Source organism: Erinaceus europaeus, chromosome 2 (assembly GCF_950295315.1).
Source record: "Erinaceus europaeus chromosome 2, mEriEur2.1, whole genome shotgun sequence".
Lineage (NCBI taxonomy): Eukaryota > Metazoa > Chordata > Mammalia > Eulipotyphla > Erinaceidae > Erinaceus > Erinaceus europaeus.
The window spans coordinates 44,346,888-44,363,054 of record NC_080163.1 but is presented as its reverse complement, the minus strand read 5'-3'; the positions used below and the strand labels follow the sequence as shown (position 1 = coordinate 44,363,054).

General features: G+C 51.2%; 2 protein-coding genes across 8 annotated transcripts in view; one reads left to right on the top strand and one right to left on the bottom strand.

The window, feature by feature from the left end:
• Positions 1 to 2,334, bottom strand: part of CXXC5 (CXXC finger protein 5) — a 40,565-nt gene extending 38,231 nt beyond the window's left edge. Inside the window, exon 1 of one of the 6 annotated variants that reach the window (XM_060179066.1) lies at positions 2,316 to 2,334. The gene's annotated coding sequence lies outside the window, so the exon portion shown is untranslated. The other 5 variants (XM_007517533.3, XM_060179043.1, XM_060179048.1 and 2 more) reach the window with 5 other exon arrangements.
• The window catches only part of PFDN1 (prefoldin subunit 1), a 964,801-nt gene that overhangs the window by 834,837 nt on the left and 113,797 nt on the right, over positions 1 to 16,167 (top strand). The gene's annotated exons all lie outside the window — the stretch shown is intronic.

The window sequence follows — 16,167 nt, the reverse complement described above, 5'->3', positions numbered from 1 at the left end:
CCTGCGCAAACGCAGGCGGGGGAGGGGGAGTAGGAGGGGGTCCGCCACAAAACCCAAGGTTCACAGCAGCGCCCGCAGCGCAGGGAGAGGCGGAGATCGGGAAGCTGGCTCTCAGCACCCCTGCAAACCTTCCCCCCATACAAAGACGCGACTCACAGACCACCCAGGGTCGGGGGGGTGGGCGCTGGCAAAGAGGGACGCGGTTGCCGACCCATCAGACCCCCAAGGCAGGAGACGAGCGCAAGGCTTTCAGGATTAGTCTCCCCAGCACAGGCCACCCCCCCCCCCAAATCTGCCTGTCCCTCGCTGCAGCCGGAGGCACCAACCCAACTCCGTAAACCCCTTTCCAATTCCTGAGGGAGGGAAAAAATAAAAAGCGATCTGGCTTCCTCATTGGGCGCTTCTGCTCTTTTGACAGGTCCCGGTCCCGTTTAAAACTGGAGGTGGGGGGGGTCACTCACTTTCGGTCGCTCCTACAAATAAACAAAGCCAGGCGCACCCCGCGGTCCCCGCCGGAAAGCAGCCCATTCCGGGCTAGGACAACTTCCCCCGGCTAGAAAATTAACACATTCTCCTCGCGGCGGCGCAGCCCAGCGCTCCGGGGAGGCCGCGGGGAGGGCGGCTCGGGGCCGAACTTCACGGGTAATTCTGGAGCCAGAACTGCGGTGTAGGCGCCCAGAACCCCCGCCTCTCCCAGCTCCGCAGCCAGAGGAACACCCGTTTCTCCCCCCCCCTCCTGGCTTCGCGTGGGGCTAGACCATGCGGGGCTCGGAAGATGGCCAGAAAGGCTGGGAAGGGATGGACGGAGGGAGTGCGGCGGCGGCGAGGGACTGAGACTTTGGTGGGGAAAAAAAAAAAAAGGTCAAACTTGCTCAGCCCGCCAGGCTCCCCGCGGACAGTGTGGGCGAGCAGCCGGTGGGGAAACGGGGGAACGGCCACCGCCCCCTCCCGGGCTGGGGGAGGCTCGGCGGTGCGTGGCTCCGGGCGCTCGGCAGTTAGCGTCTCCCCCAAAATGCAGGGCTCCCAGCGAGGTGTGAGGCGGGTAGTGCGCGCCCAGAGCTCTAATCAGCCACCCCCGCAGGCGGAGCGCCCGGCGAGGTGAGGACTCGGCTCCCACCCCGGCGCCCCAGCACCCGGGAAGAGCTCGGTACCCTGCAGGGGAATTGCCAGCCCCGGCCCCTGACGCCCAGCCCGTCGTCCCGGACCCTAAAACCCCTCTTTTTGTCTGAACTCAGTGATCTGCGACCGAGCCGACTGCGGCTCCGGGAGGCTTGGGTACGGCGGCGGCCACCGAGCGAACAGGGGCGCCGGTGCTCCCTCTCCCCGGGGGCCCGGGGCTCGCGCGGCGGGCGCCTCCGCCCCTCCCCGACGCGGACCCCTCCTTCCCAGTCCCCGGCTCTCCGCACCTGAACTTCGGGGGAGCCCGCGCCGCCAAACTTTCCGCCGACTTGCAGCAAACTCCGGCCCGGGCCGCGCACCGGGCCCCGGGGGGAGAGAGGGAGGGAGGCGGGGAAGGGGAGGGGGCCGGGCTCCGGGGGGTCGGGGGAGGGCCGTGGCCCGACACCTACCGGCTCGCGGAGTCCTCCGAGCCGCCGCCGTCGCCGCTGCCGCGAGGCCGAGGGGGAGGGGCGGGGCGGGGAGCTGCGCTCCGCTCTGGGCACCGCCGCCGCCGCCGTGCGCTCCGCTCCAGCCGCCCGCCCGCGGGGTCCCGAGCCCGAGTCACGCCGCCGCGGCTGGCCCAAGGCGGGGAGGGGGGGAGCCTGCCGCACCTGCCCCTCCTCCCCCTCCCCGCGGCCCAAATTAAAAAACAACAAAAAGCAACTAATCACCCCCGAGCCGAGCGGAGCTGAGCGAAGCGCGGCGCGGCTGGCGGAGGGCGCAGCGGGAGGCGCCCGGACTCAGCAGGCTGCACGCATGGCGGGGCGCAGGCTGGGCAGGGCGGGGGCGCACGGCCCGGCTTCGGGGGGCAAGGTTCGACCGTGCTCTGCGCTCGGCTCGGGCGTTGCTGTCGCCACTGCCGCCGCCTCTGCTGCCGCCAGCGCCACCGCCTCTACATCCCCGCTCAGGCTCCGCCGCCTCTGCCGCCGCCGCGCGCCCGCCCGGGCAGGAGCTCTGAACGCTGCCCGGGGGCTGCCGGCAAAACCCGGACCGGACTCGCCGCTCCCTCCGCCCCCCGCCTTGGCTCCCTCCCGCCTCCGCCTCTCTCCCAGCGCCGCTCTGGCCACTTGGACGCCGTGGGCGCGCAGGCCGGAGCCGCAGCCGCAGCCGCCGAGCCGGGAGCTGCCAGCGCCCTGGCGAGGCCGACCCGGGCTCACCTCCCAGCGCGTCACCTCGGAGTCTTCACCTCTTTCCCCGCAACTTCGCAAACAAACAAACAAGCAAAAAGAGGACCCCCCACTCCTTCAGCGAGGGGTGCGTGGGCTCGGAGACCCGCCTCCCAGGGAAGTCCGCTGTCCCTCTGTCCCTCGCTCGGCTGACCGGGACTCCACCAGATTCAGACGGAGGGAGGGTTTGGCCGCGCCCCTCGGCTCAGGTGAGCGTAGGGCCGGGAACTCCTAGCTGCTGTCTCTGGCAATCAAACAACCTTCAAACACCCCAGCCTCCGGGGCACCTCCCCGGACACGGTGATCTCTGGTTTCCCAGGTGAAAAGGGGCAGCGATGCGTGCCTCCATTTCACAGATGTGGAAACTGAGTCGAGAAAGTGCACTTGGTAAAATCAGGCCTGTGCCAAGCCCAAGCTCTGAGTCTGGAGGGCTAAGGCAACTATATTATAGAGTCCTGGCATCGTGCCCTACAACCCGGAGCCTGGCACAGAGCAGCACGCTGTAGACTCGGGTTGAATGAGAATGAAAACCCAGCCCTGCCCTCCGAGGCGCCCTGGCACAGAGATCTGGACCCTCACCCCTGGCCTTCACTCAGTGTTCCTTCTATTCACCACTGGTGTTACCCTACACTTGGCAGGAATCTTCTTGCCACCTCAAGGACCCATAGAGTGAGCCCCAGTCTCCACTTACCCCAAGGTGGAAAATATCTCCAATTGTGGAATTCATGGAGGTAGGTTTGCAGAGAAAGCGGTTCCCACCCCCAGCCAGAAACCCTGTGGGGGAGGGTCCAGGCAGTTGGAGAAATCTGCCCAGGGTTACACGTTTTAACTCAAGATGATTGGGGCCCTGATAACAGTTAACTGCAGAGACCCAGTGTCTCCAGCCGCAGACCCTGCCTCCGGTGGAGAAGCAGCGAAACCAACTCCCGCCTCACTGCTTCCTCTGCCTGCTGTCTACCAGGGAGCCAGACAGGCAAGGACCTGAGGACGTAAGTCTCTTGGAAGCAGATGGTAGTGTCCACCTTCCAAGCCAGCTTAATTTGGCCTTAGGACCTTAGTGGAGCCTGGAGGTGGGAGAGCAGAGTTCAGCTGCAATGTGTTGTTTCTATCCCTCCTGGCCAGAGTAACCTCTCTCTGGGCATCTTAGAACCCCTCTTTCTTCCAGAATGCTGAGGAGACTGTGCTCCAAGACCCGACTCCCTGGAGGAGATATCCAGCCTCTCCTTTAGTCGGCAACACCCCCAAACAAGCACAACGTGTGAAGATTGCTTGGGGGGGGGGGGAATGACAAGTGTACACCTTTAGATTACCCCCCCCACCTGAATGTCAAGCTCTGTGTTGGGCACTAACCATACAAGATACAAGGGGGGAAATGAGTTAGGGTCCCATGTCTCTTAGGGTCCCATGTCTTAGAGTGGAGCTTGGTATCTGCCCATGACTGCTCCAGGGTCTCCAAGCACTTAGCCCATCTTCATTAACCTTTTCTGAGGAAACAGAGGTACAGATAGAGGACTAGGACCTAGGAATCTGAAGCCTCAGGTTAATCAGTGTAGAATCAGGTTTGCTTTAGTTTAATGTGATGCTGGGGGTTGAACCTGGGACCTCAGGTGCCTCAGGCATGGAAGTCTGTTGTGATACCAATGGTGCTATCTCCTCAGCCCTTAGTTATCCACAGCTTTAAAAAAGATGTATTTGTGGTCTGGGAGGTGGTGCAGTGATAAGGCTTTGGACTCTCAAGCATGAAGTCCTGAGTTCGATCCCCCACAGCACATGTACCATAGTGATGTCTGGTTCTTTCTTTCTCCTCCTATCTTTCTCATTAGTAAATAAAATCTTTTTTTAAAAAAGATTTATTTATTGTATTAAACTAAAAGCAAAAGGCTATGGGGAGGGAGTGGGAGGAAAGGGTAGAACACAACTTTGTGCATAATGAAACTATACACAGTTGTCAACGAATACACTGTAAACCATTAACCCCTCAATAAAAACTGAAAAACAGAAGTCGGGCGGTAGCGCGTAGGGTTAAGTGCACATTGTACACACTGTGCCTCACTATCCACATTTTTTTAGGTCTCTGCCTTTCTCCCTAACTCAGTCTCAAGTCAAGGAAGGCTACAATGGAGATATGTGAGGTGATCCCAAGGCTGGTTTCTCAGGGAGGGGTGACGGCATGTGCTTCGCCTAGTTTAGAGTGGAGCTTGGTATCTGCCCATTCTCCTGGAAATTAAGAACTGGAGGCAGAACCAGAGACCTTTTACCTGTTCAACCCAGGGAACCAGAGAAGAGAGAGGCAGAACTGTGCACATGGAAAATATAATGTGATCAGAAAATGTCAAATGTGCACCCCATTCACATGTAACTTTCCACCATAGCAAATGAGACAACCAAGAAGGATTAGGTGAGACATTTCTGGCTTTCAGGGAACTCCATCCACACCAGCTCCCCTATGGCAAGAAGTAAGGCTACACTGGTTCACCTTCTATCCTTGCTCCAAAAGGCACACTGTAATTCCCACTGTATGAAAGCCAGTTCCTTAAGCCCTTGGCACCTTTGAGGGATAGAGGAGCCTTGCATCCACCTGCCCTGTCTTCTGGTCAAGAATGTGACTATTAGTCCAGTACCTTGGATCCTGGCTATAATATCCATGGCTGACAGTTATGAAGCTCCTACTCTGAGCAAGGTGGACATGTGTGAAATAGTTAAGGTACATTTTCTCATGTCATGCTTTCAGCAGCCCCAGTACAGCTCCACTTTACAGATGAAGAAGATGGAGAGAGTGAGACTAATACCATTGTTGTTCTCCTAATACCTAGCTCATCTCCATTGCAACCTAAAGACCTTGAATCTATATTCACATGTGTCATGTTCCTCCCCCAGCCGATGACACTGGATTGACAGAAGCTTCAGAGCTGTGGTCTCTTTCACTCTGTTTCCCATCTCTGCAGCTCTCAGCCTTCACTCTCTTGAATTAGTGCTGTGTCAGTGAGGTTTCTCTTTAAAGATACATGTTACCACATGAGTACCTGGGTTTAAGCCTTGGGCAACTACACAAGAGTGTCTGCAGTGGGGAAGCTTCATGGGTGGTGGAACAGTGCTGTGGTGTCTCTCCTTTTCTTTCTGCCTCTATCTGCTTCTCTCTCTCTCTTTCACTCTCTAGCTAAAAGAAAAAACAGCCACGAGAGGGAGTCGGGCGGGTTTGGTTAAGCACATGGTGGCTCAAAGCACAAGGATTGGTGTAAGGCTCCTGGTTCGAGCCTCCAGCTCCCCACCTGCAGGGGAGTCGCTTCACAGGCGGTGAAGCAGGTCTGCAGGTGTCTGTCTTTCTCTCCCCCTCTCTGTCTTCCCCTCCTCTCTCGGTTTCTCTCTGTCCTATCCAATAACAACATCAATAACAACAACAATAACTACAACAACAATAAAACAAGGGCAACAAAAGGGAATAAATATATATATATACATATTAAAAAAAAAAAAAAAGGCCACCAGAGCCATAAAGTCATGCAGGTACTGAACTCAGTGATAACCTTGATGGCAAAAAGAAAAAAAAAAAATGCTCATAGAAAGAAGAGAATCGGGGCCAAGTGATGGTGCACCTGATTAAGTGCACACATTATAGTGTGCAAGGACCCGGGTTCAAGCCCCTGGTCCCCACCTGCAGGGAGAAAGCTTTACAAGTGGTGAGGCAAGACTGCAGGTGTCTCTCTGTCTCTATTTCCCCCTCTCAAATTCTCTCTGTCTCTATTCAATAATAAAATAAGTAAAAAAAAAAAAAATTTTTTTTTTAAAGAGTGGTCCAGGAGGTGGCACAGTGGATAAAGCATTAAGCTCTCAAGCATGAGGTCCTGAGTTCAATCCCTGGCGCACATGTACCAGAGTGATGTTTGGTTCTTTCTCTCTCCTTCTATCTTTCTAATAAATAAATAAACTCTTTTAAAAAAAAGGAGTTGGGCAGTAGCACAGCAGGTTAAGTGCAGGTGGCACAAAGTGCAAGGACCGGTGTAAGGAATCCCAGTTCAAGCCCCTGGCTCCCCACCTGCAGGAGAGTTGTTTCACAAGTAGTGAAGCAGGTCTGCAGGTGTCTGTCTTTCTCTCCCCCTCTGTCTTCCCCTCCTCTCTCCATTTCTCTTCATCCTATCCAACAATGACATCAGTAACAACAACAACTACAACAATAAAACAAGGGCAACGAAAGGGAATAAATAAATATTTAAAAAAATTAAATAGAAAGAAAGAAAGAAAAGAAAAAAGAAAAGAAAAGAAAGAAAAGAGAATCAGCAGTGCTCTGGAATATGTAGTGCCAAGCATCAAATTTGGGACCCCATGCTTGCAAGCCCTGTCCTTTATCATTGAGCTACCTCCTGGGGACTAGTGAGGTACCCTAGACAGAGATCTACCTGGAGTGAGTCTGGGGTTCCCCTGGCTTTTCAGAGCCTGCAACACTCGTAACACTCAGCCCAAACCTCTTCCCCATGTAGCCTGGCTTGCTTAACAGGTCCTACTGCTGACCAACACCACCCAGAACTGGTGATTTCCTTAAATACCAAACTCCCCTTTAAGTTTACATATACTCACTGTTCCCTCTTCTCAGAAGGGCCTTAGTTAAACTCTTATCCACTGTAAACTCCTCACTAAAAACCCAGAACCTATATCAACGTGTGTGCCCCACCCCTAGCCTCCATTATATTTTGGGAAGCTTTAGTGCTATAGTTCACTCTCTGCCTGTTTCCTTTTTACTCTCAGAAAGGGGGGGGGGGCAGATAATAGAGAGGGAGAGAGAAAGAGAGACTGCTTCTCCCTTCTGGAGAGGACTGGTTGCTAGTATGTGGGTCCTTTTGCATGATAATGTATGTGTTCAACTGAATACACCTACCCCCAAATCATGGACTTTAAATCTTCCTGGCTTTGCATCCTGGGAAGTCATGCACTGGATAATGCACTGGACTCTCAAGTATGAGTTCCTGAGTTCAGTCCCTGACATTGGATGTGCCAGAGTGATGTTCTAGTTCTTCCTCTCATTAGTAAATAAAAGAAAACTTTAGGGGCTGGGTGGTGGCTCATCTGGTTGAGTGCACATGTTACAATGTGCAAGGACCGGGGTTCAAGCCCCAGCCCCCACCTGCAGGGGGAAAGCTGTGCAAGTGGTAAGGCATGTCTGCAGGTGTCTCTCTCTGTCTCTGTCCCTCTCTATCTCCCCCTACCTTCTCGATTTCTGGCTGCTTCTATCTAATAAACAAAGATATATTTTTTTAAATTAAAAAAAAGAAAACTTTAAAATAAATAAGTCAGGGGTTGGGTGGAGCACAGCAGGTTAAGCATACATAGCACAAAGCCCAAGGATCAGCTCAAGGATCCCAGTTTGAGTTCTGTCTTCCCCATCTCTCTTGATTGCTCTCTGTCCTATCCAACAACAATAACAAGAGCAACAAAATGGAAAAAATGCCTGCCAGGAACAGTGGATTTGTAGTGCAGGCACTGAGCCCCAGTGAGCAATAACCCTGGAGGCAAAAAAGAAAAAAAAGACCAAAGATAAATAAATAATTATTGGATAGAGAAAGAAGGAAATTGAGAGGGGAGGGGTGACAGAGAGAGAAAGAGATAGAGAGACGTCTGCAGCCCTACTCTACCACTGAAGTTTTTCCGCTGGATGTGGGGACCAGAAGCTTGAACCCTGGTCCTTGTGCACTGTAATATATGTGCTTAACCAGGTGTGCCATCTCCTGGCCTGCCAGTTTCCTTTGAAAACACAGGTTAAGGGCCAGGTGGTGGCACACCTTGTTGAGCGCACATGTTACAGTGCTCAAGGACCCAGGTTCGAGCCCCTGGCCCCCACCTGCAGGGGGAAAGCTTCACAAGTGGTGAAGCAGGGCTGCAGGTGTCTCTTTGTCTCCCTCTCTATCACCCCCTTCCCTCTCAATTTCTGACTGTCCCTATCCAGCAAGTAAATAAAGATTTAAAAAAAAATTAAAAAAAAGAAAAAAGAAAACACAGGTTTATTATGGTTTTGGAGGTGGCACAATAGATAAAAGGTTGGAACCTCATACATGAGATCCTGAGTTTAATCACCAGTATCTCGTGTCAGAATGATGTTCTGGTTCTCTCTCTCTTTTTTTTGCCTCCAGGGTTATTGCTGGGGCTCAGTGCCTGCACCATAAATCTACTGCTCCTAGAGGCCATTTTCCCCCTTTTTGTTGCCCTTGTGTTGTAGCCTTGTTGTGGTTATTATTGTTGATGTCTTTCATTGTTGGACAGGACAGAGAGAAATGGAAAGAGGAGGGAAGACAGAGACGGGGAGAGAAAGACAGACACCTGCAGACTTGCTTCAATGCCTGCGAAGTGACTCCCCTGCAGGTGGGGAGCCGGGGCTCTTACCCTCGACCGTGCGCTTTGTGCCACGTGCATTTAACCTGCTGTGCTACCACCCGACCCCTGGTTCTCTCTCATGTTAATTAATATTTTAAAACTTATTTATCCATTTACTTATTGCCTCCAGGGTTATCGCTGGGGCTCGGTGTCTGCACTACAAATCCACTGCTCCTGGCAGCCATTTTTTCCATGTATTGTTGCTATTGTTGTTATAGAACAGAGAGAAATTGAGAGAGGAGAGGAAGACAGAAAGGGGGAGAGAAAGACACCCGCAGACCTGTTTCACAGCTTGTGAAGCAACTTCCCTGCATTTGGGGAGCCCCAGGCTTGAGCAGGGATTCTTACGCCAGTCCTTGCACTTCGCACCATATGCACTTAACCTGGTGCACTACCACCCGACCTCCTATCTATTTATTTTTATGGGACAGACCAGAACATGTCCTAGGCCTGGTATTTGGCATTGTGTGGCCCTCTCCCCAGCTGCCTTTTTACAGTGCATGAACTGAGCAACTGCAACTATATTCTGTGGTCTGATTTTGGAATGCCTCCTCTGTTCCCTTCTATGATCACAGTGACCTCTCTGTAGAGAAACAGCTTTTATTTCCCATTCCCTCACTATCAATATACATAACAGTTCTTTGAGTGGCCTGGGAGGTGTCATGGCTATAAAGGTTTGGATTTGCAAGCATGAGGTCCTGAGTTCAATCTCCAGCACCACACATGCCCGAGTGCTCTTCTGATTCTCCCTCGCTGCCTTCTCTCTGATTCTCATGAAATAAAATAAATCTGAAAATAAAACAAAATATAAAAAATTGAAAAAAATTCTTTGAAGGTTCAGGGAAGGTCAACTACCTGCCCTGATCTAAAGCCTGGTTGGCACTAAATAAACACCAGGAATAGCCACAGTCACCTGCTTTCTGAGTGCTTACAAGCTGTAGGGCATCACACCACTCTTTTGTGTGCATGTGTTCATTTATTCTTCAGGTTCAAGCTCCTACTTAAGGTTATAGAGGAGCAAAGCCAGGACTGAAATCCATGCCTTGTCTGAGGGAATCTACCTTTTCCATGACTGCCATTTATCATCAAATGTTGGTCACTGATTAAACATTCAGAAACTAGACCTATGAGGGAGCTCACCTGGATAGTGTGCCTGGGCCTGGCCCAGGTCCAGAACCAATCCCCATTGATTTGGGAAAACTTCAATACTGTGTTTGTTTCTGTTGTTAGAGTTCCATTGTTCAAAGCTGACTTTGACTTTTTCAGACAGAAAGAGATGAAGATAGAGAGAGGGCAAAAGTTACCACAGCACAGAAGCTTCCTCCAATGTAATGGGAGCCAAGGTCAAGTGCTGTAGTATCTTTCCCTCTCTACCTAAAAAAGAACCCGGAGCAGTGAGCCCTGATAACCACAAAACCAAAAACAGCCATCTAATGACTGGGATGCAAAGTAAGAAATTAGAGTGTCTAGTGGTCTGGGAGGTGGCACAGTGGTAAAGCTTGGACTCTCAAGCATGAGGTCCCGAGTTCGAGCCCTGGCAGCACATGTGCCAGAGTGATGTCTGGTTCTTTCTCCTCCTATCTTTCTCATAAATAAATAAAATCTTTTAAAAAAAAGAAAAAAAAAAGAGGGAGTTGGGCAGTGGCGCAGCAGGTTAAGCGCACGTGGCGCAAAGCACAAGGACCAGCGTAAGAATCCCAGTTCGAGCCCCCCCCCCCACCTGCAGGGGAGTTGCTTCACAGGAGATGAAGCAGGTCTGCAGGTCTCTCTCTCTCTCTCTCTCCCCCTCTCTGTCTTCCCTTCCTCTCTCCATTTCTCTCTATCCTATCCACCAACAATGACATCAATAACCACAACAACGTTAAACAACAAGGGCAACCAAAAGGAAAATAAATTAATAAATATAAAAAAATTAAAAAAAAGAAAGAAATTAGAGTGTCTAGTCTAATGTGTACACCTCTTTGGGCCCCAGGTCCCACAGAAGATGGAAACTAGGGCATTTGGAGTCCTGCCTCTGGGGAGTCTTCACTAGGGTCACACTGGACTGTGACTTCAGCCAAAGACCCAGGGCAGACTTGGGGGTGCAAACATTAGCAGCTGAAGAGACTTAACTGTCCAGATATAGATCCAGGTCTTTAGGGTATCAACTCTCAAAAGTGACCATTGACACTAGGCCTCCCCATCCCAGCCCTCCCCCTCTACCCCCACCCTGACCCTTGAAGGGACAAGAGATCTGTGAAACCAGAGGGGAAATTCAGAAAAAGCCAGGCCAGCCCACCCCCACCCCTGAGAAGTCAGTTTAGTGGCCAGAGCCTGGCTCCAAGCTGTGTAAATAAGGGGGAGGGAGGAGATCAGAAGCGGGAATCCAGTCCTGAAACAAAATGACAGTGGGGTGAGGCTGGGAGGGAGGTGGGGAGCAGGCCAACACCCCCCCACACTCTTGACTTAGATGTGGAGAAGGGAAGAGGAGTGAGGATGGCTGGGGCATGAGCCCCTGGTAGTAACTCTTGGCTTCTCTGGGCCTCCAGGGGCAGGAAGAAGGAGGGGCCAGGAGGTAACTGAATGGGGCCTGAAGACCAGGTCCAAAGGGAGGGGTGCTCTGGGCATCCAGAAGCCAATCCAGCCTGAAAGTGTGCAACCCAGGAACCCGTAGGCTAGGGTGGGGTGGCAGGGTGGGCAGGGTGGGGGGGGGGGATGGCCTGCTAGAGTGCAAGGGTGGGGCTCAGGTTCTCCTTGCTGACTTGGCTGCCAAAGGCAGGCAGGATCAGAAATGCTCCTCTCAGTGGGATTTCTGAAAATAAGACCCAGTCTCTCTCTTCAGAAGAGGGGACTTCACCCAACCCGACACTAACTCCTCCCCTTCAAACTCCAGAGAATGGGGGTGCTTAGGCAGTGCCTGGAGGACAAGCCTGGGGATGAACTGCTCTTTGAACTGGAGGGACTGGTTCTGTGTCTAGCAGCTGGGCAGTCACGGGTTTGCCTGCTGGGCCTGGGAGGAGGGAGGCCTCAGGAAGGGGCCCCTCGTAAATCGTTAACTCCCAGAGCTGCCTCTGCTGCTGGGCCCCCCTCCACCCCACCTCCAGTCCTGACTCTGGCCTTCAGAGAGCCCACCTCCAGGTCAGAAGCCAGAGGTTAGAGGTCAGAACCAGAGGTCCCATCACCTGGGCAAGTCCCTCTCCCCAGCTATGGTGGGGTGGGGGTGGGAAATGTCACTCTCTCTCTGGGGAGGACCCTTGTTTTTCTCTTAAGTTCAGAGCATCTAGCTCTCCAATTGCAGGCCTACCCTTTGTTTCTGGAGGAGTCAGAAGCACTAGGTGGGCCTCTGGGGCAGCACCTGGCCAAGTCCCAACCAACCAGACCCTTATATTCTTATTTTATATTCCTTATTCATAATGGAAGTAATTGTGCCAGGCCCTCTCACTCCACTTCAAAGTGTGGCACCAGATAATAAATAGATTGCAGAGAAGAACTGGACACTGTTCTGAGCAGTGTAGGACCCTCAACATTGTGCCAGCACAGCTTCCAGATGCTAGGGTCTCCTCCCTCCAAGGGAAATGACAAAGGCTGCCTTTCTCTCTGCTCATTTTGGGACCTTGAGCATTAAGGCATGAACTCTTTTTAATATTTTTTAGTATTTATTTATTTCCTTTTGTTGCACTTGCTGTTTTATTGTAGTTATTGATGTCGTCGTTGGATAGGACAGAGAGAAATGGAGAGCGGAGGGGAAGACAGAGGGAGAGGAAGATAGACACCTGCAGACCTGCTTCACCACCTGTGAAGCAACTCCCTTGCAGGTGGGGAGCCGGGGGCTTGAACTGGGGTCCTCACGCCAGTCCTTGTGCTTTGTGCCACCTGCACTTAACCCGCCGCGCTACCGCCAGACTCCCGAGGCATGAACTCTTAACACTAGCTACACCCCTAACTGCTATTCTGCAGGTACTGTGTTAAATAAACCTTTTACCTGCTTGGCAATCACTTAACAGTCATGGTTTTTCCATTTTCTAGATCCAGAAATGGAGGTTCTAAGAGAAGGAACTCACCCAGATTGTTGAAGCTGCATGGGGCCAGGATTTGAACCAGTTTTGTGCTTTTGAAGAGGTCTCCACCTCCTCTCAAATTCCTAAGCTGCAGATGAAGTGACATCCTAAAGGCAGAGTGGGCAGTGTACCCCTAGTGGTGTAGCATTGGAGGGCAGTCCTGATATGGAGCAGGTGGGGGGGAGTATATGCAGTCAGAAGATTAACAGCAACCCCCCACCCATGTTTCTGTGAGTCTATCCTCACATCATGGATCCCCAGATGAAACTAGAGGGGGCCTTTGGCTGCTATCCCCTTCAACTCCCCAGGAAGAATTCTGCCCAGACAGGTTAATGAGGGAGGATTGATGGTGCTACCACCCTTTTCACTAGGGAGACATCTCAGAAACTAAAGAGATGGAGACCAGGAAAAAACACACACACACAACTTTTAATCGAAATTGCAGATTCAGAAAAGATTCATAAGTGAGATGATTCCCTGAGGAAATATAAAAAGTTACTTATGGCACAGCTAAATTGGGCATTCTTCAATCAGGGGCTGTTGAGAAATCATTAAGATATACAAGCTGCTGTTTTAGATGTATGTGAGCTCTGAGAGGAGGGTTGGCTGTGGGTTATGGGGCTGGTGGTAGCCTTGAGCAAGATTGGCCTCTTGTGACACCTCCCCTTAGCACAGGCCCATGGCCAGAGAAAGAAGGGGAAGTGGGGCTAGATCTCTGGGGTCAGTATCCCCAGAGACCCAGAGACTAACAAGAGAAGGGAAAGTAGAACTTTTTTTTTTTTTTTTTAAAGATTTTATTTATTTATTAATGAGAAAGATAGGAGGAGAGAGAGAAAGAACCAGACATCACTCTGGTACATGTGCTGCCGGGGATTGAACTCAGGACCTCATGCTTGAGAGTCCAGTGCTTTATCCACTGCGCCACCTCCCGGACCACAGTAGAACTTTTTAATAGTGGTATAGCTCACCCCCCACTCCCACCCTTTTCAACAGCATAATGGGAGTATGTGGGCTAGAATTGCCTAATTCCTTTGGGAAATTAAACAAAGTCCCCTGTCATATTTTGCTGCCTCCTCCTCCTCCTTTTCTAGCTAGAGACAGAGAGGCAGAGAAAGAGTGAAAGAGACCACAGCACAGAAACTTCCTTCGATGCATTGGGGACTGGGCTTCCCACCTGGGTCCTGGACATGGCAAAACAGCACACTATCCAAGTGAGCTATTTCACCACTCTGAATTGACTTTTTTCCAGAAATGGAGAGACAGAGGGAAAGAGGAAATATCACAGCACTGAAGCTTCCTCTAGTGTGGTAAGCTCAAACCTGCATCCTATATATGATAAAGCAGGCACACTACCCAGGTGAGCTATACTATCCACTGGTACCTCTTCTTTCATGTCCCCTTACTCCTTTAACTTATTCCTTGGGTTCAACTGAGGAAATGGATACTTTATTTGGTTGGACACAGAGGAAGAACCAAAAAGTGCTCATAAACCTAAAGGAGAGAGCTTTGACTTGAGGGCAGGCTGTCATCTTGTCTGGTTCCTCTCACCTGGGATGGCGAGGGAATGGACCACAGAAGACATTTTCAAGGATTATCACTAAAAGACACTTCCATTTTTCTGAAGGCTTATGTGAGGTCTAATCTTTCCATTTTGCAATATGTGTTTTTTTTTCTTCTATTTCTTTTGTTTTTATTATGATTGAGACAGAGTGAAATAAGGTAAAACAGGGGTGAGAGGAAGAGAAAGAGAGACCCCTGCAGCCTGCTCCACTGCTCGTGAAACTTTCTACCTGCAAGTTGGGGAACAGGGACTTGAACCCAAGTCCTTGTGCATGGTAACGTTTTATTGGTTGTACCACCACATGGCCCGGGTTTGTGGGTCTTATCTTGCTTTCTCCACACCTAGAACTTTCAGAGTGATACTAGGACTTTAGTGAAATGTGGAGGAGCTTGATGAATACTGATTGACTTTTTAAATTTCAACCAGAGCACTCCCTCCTCAGCTCTGGTTTATGGTAGTACTAGGGATTGAACTTGGGGTCTCAGAGCCTCAGGCATGAAAATTTTTTGCATAACCACTATACTATCTCCCTGGTCTGCTTAATACTGATTAATCTCTCCCTTCTGTGTTCTCTTGGGGCCTGGGACAGGGACAAGGGCTTACTCATCTCCATGTTGTGTCAAAGGCCTGGTCCCCAGTTGGTGTGAACTAAATGTTTACTGAAGAGGGGTGAAGGCAGCAGGATGCAGCTGGGGCAATCTGTCCCATGAGGGTGACTGGATGAGAGGCCAGCCTGGCCAGGGGACTGGAATGGTATTGCCTGGACCCTCTCCTTAATCCCATCTGTTTGAGTAACTCCTCAAGAAACCTGAGCTGGGTTTAGCTGTGGTGGTGGCCATGCTGGCTTGTGGGTGACCCGAACCCGATCCCAGCCAGGCTGAGGTGCTATTTTAAACACCCATTCCAAGTACTGACTCAACTTGCCTGGTCCATCTTTGGTTACAATATCACTGCCCATCGCTTAGCCTGTTCCTCCTCCCCATCTATGACCCTCTAGGCTGGTGCTGGGTTCAATGTGTCTTGAGAAATCTGTGCTTTCTGAGGTCTTGGTCTGTCCACTGACCCAAATGTCCCTTTTCCATGCACTGAACCTTGATTGCTATTTTAACAGTTGTTTATTTTGCTACCAGGGTTATCAAGCTAGGGCTCAGTGCTTGTGCTAGAAATCCATCCCTCCTGACGGCCATATTTCCCTTTTTTGTTGTTCTAGTTTATTTTATAGGACAGAAATTGAGAGGGGAGGAGATAGAGAGAGAGAGAGAGAAAGATAGATACCTGCAGACCTGCTTGACCACTTATGAAGCATCCCCCTGCAGGTGGGGAGCCGGGGCTTGAACCTGAATCCTTGTGCACATGGTAATATGTATTCAGTTGGGTGTGCCACCACCCAGCCCTCTTCTCTTTTTTTTTTTGCCTCCAGGATTATCACTGGGGCTTGGTGCCTGTACTACAAATCCACTGCTTCTGGAGGCTATTTTTTCCCTTTTGTTGCCCTTGTTAGATAGGACAGAGAGAAATCAAGAGAGGAGGGGAAGAGAGAGCAGGAAAGATACCTGCAGACCTGCTTCACCTCTTGTGAAGCCACCCCACTGCAGGTGGGGGCCAGGGGCTTGAGGATCCTGCCAGTCCATGCGCTTTATGTCATGTATGCTTAACCCACTGTGCTACCACCTGGCCCCTTAATTTTTTTTACCAGAGCACTGCTTAGTTCTGGTTTATGGTAGTGCAGAGAATTGAACCTGAGACATCTCAAGCCTCAGGCACAAGTTTGTTTTTTGTTTTTGCTTTTAACCAGAGTACTGCTCAACTCTGTCTTATTATGGTGTGGGGAATTGAACCTGGAACCTTTGGTGTAACCATTATGTTATATTCCTTGCTTTCCCCC